Genomic DNA, 2,535 nt, shown 5'->3' with positions numbered 1-2,535 from the left:
TAGAAACCTGAAATTAGGTCTCAACCAAAACCATACTATCCCTTTAATGCATGTCGATTTTCAATTTTTATGACATTTTATTCGCTGGAAATCAAATTTATAATGTTTACTTCAGGTTTATCAAGCTGAAATTGGCAAAATAGAATAAAAATACACATCTCGATGCGTTAAGTTGTTAGCAATTTTAGAGAACCTAAGTGAGTCAGTTTGCTCGTGGTAGGTATCAAAACAAAACAATTTATACACATCACCCCGCTTTAAATTGTGAAAAAGAATTTGAAAAAGATCTCGTCTTCTTCTTTACTCTGTCATTGGGACGAATTTGATGTAGAGCGCATTGATCAGTTAATTCATTGTAATTGGAAATACCCCACCATCATTATATTATGGAACCCATTGACATTCAGGAACTTGACTCCTTCACTCTTCACGGCATGCCTTCCTCTCTTCATAATCAGGGCAGCGCACTTGTTTGATGTCTTTGCTGACCAGATGAACCGTTTGAAATAGTTTTTCATCTTTACAAACTATCGTCACGTCGTCCATGTACAGAGGGTGATGCAGAGAGCTATGAATTCCCTCGTGGTCATAACCGGCCCAAACATGGTTGATAGCGTATTACAAGTGGGATGAGTGATCGATATAACGAAGGGTAGATATGTCATGAAGCCCCCTTGTAATACTCCTCGTTGTGTTCTCACTTGACTAAGATCTTTGCCTTTCGATGTGAAGGCTGCACATCATGTCTTCATAGAATTTGCCAGTAAAGTGCGGATGTTATCTGCAACTCAGATAACCTGTACGTAAGCAATCAGTCATACGATCCACGAGTGAGGCACCATATCCAATTACTTCTTGTAGTCAATCAAAGCTATACAAAAATTACACCATTTTGTCAATACGTAGTTCATATTTAATTCATCTGCGCCCCCACTTCCCACCTTCTTGTTCAACAAGGAACAAATCCTTCCTTTCAATGAAGCCATAGATCTCATATATATATATCAAAGATATCAGTCATTAAAGTTCCATCATGTTCAGCCAAGTTGTGGGTCGATAGTCATGGTAGTTGGCGGTAACTTTACCTTTGGATTTGTCCTTCATGACGAATGTGGTCGTCCAGTCAGAGTACCAGTGGGGAACCTCTCCTCTCTCCGGGGCAATCTGTGATTTTAGACTGTCGTGAAATGTTTAAGCCAGAATCCATGCACTGCATCCAGTGGCGGATCCACAGAAAGGTTTCATCGGGGGCGCGCCCCCTCTTTTCTTAAAACAAAAGAAATAAAAAAAAAATGGGGTGGGGCGTTCGCCCCCTTTCAAGGCGATGGCTAGTAACTGATCAGTGGAAATCAGTGGGAATGCTGGGGGAGGATTTTTCCAATCATTGTGGGATTTGGCCCTGGTGATATCTAATTCGGCAAAAATGTAAATGTATTGTTGATTCCCCACATACTTCTTCAACTTGAATTGTCTCCCTACGTCTGTTAGACACTTTGCATCTTTTTCGCGCTTAAGTGGATTCTCCCAAATCTTACACCAGACTTGCTGACTGACTCTCGATCTCGTCTTGATGTTCTAACATCCCTACTACCTGATATCTGATATCTACCTTTATATGGTTCCTCTTGAAGAGCTTGTTCTTTCTGAGTTCTGCTACACGTTGCTGATACTATATATTTCACCTTTGCAGCCTTGCAAACACTGCTTGATCTATTTAATAACAAAACTTTCTCTTTTTCTTTTATCTTTTCACAATTTTGGATAGTGCCCTGATACTCTTAACGTGCCTCTTTTCACTATGTGTGTTTTTTTATTATAATTACTATTGTTATCGTCGTTATTACTATTATCATTATTATCACGTTTATCTTCTGGAACCCAATTTCATGATTACGTTGAGGATGAAGAGCCTATCGATACGTGCTTGAGTTGAACTCTGATATAAATTGATACTCTAGCCACGTCAGCATTAAAAGCATATTATGGGTTATCAGTAACGATTGTACCAGTTATTGTTTTACCAAACATACATACACGCGGTCATATAACAGAACAATGGGTTGATAAATAGATAGATACAGTGTAGATAGATAGATAGATAGATAGATAGATAGATAGATAGATAGATAGAGCTGAATGGATATATCGAAAAGTGGAGATATTTCCATCGTTTAGCACCCTGGACATGAAGGTAGTCAAACACATCGTAAAACTATTTTACACCTGCACTTCTATGCCACCGTTATGGTTTCGTATATGAAATAATATAACAGAGAATTCTAACAAACATGGTAAGACAAAATGTAAACAGACAGGCTATAAGGTTCAATTAAGTATCGGATTTTCTCATTTTTGTGATAGAATTACATACGAATTTTAGAGAGTTCGCTGGGTTGTTAATTAGTTATGTTGAAATGTATAGAATATCACAATGTGAAATCAAAAGCGAAGAATGTGTTGATGTTTTTACTTTACGCTTTAAATGAACACAAGATGTACACAATGAAAGCACCAATACACTCTTTTCTTTCTCTT

Source organism: Diadema setosum, chromosome 10 (genome assembly GCF_964275005.1).
Source record: "Diadema setosum chromosome 10, eeDiaSeto1, whole genome shotgun sequence".
NCBI lineage: Eukaryota > Metazoa > Echinodermata > Echinoidea > Diadematoida > Diadematidae > Diadema > Diadema setosum.
Note: the sequence above shows the minus strand (reverse complement) of the source record.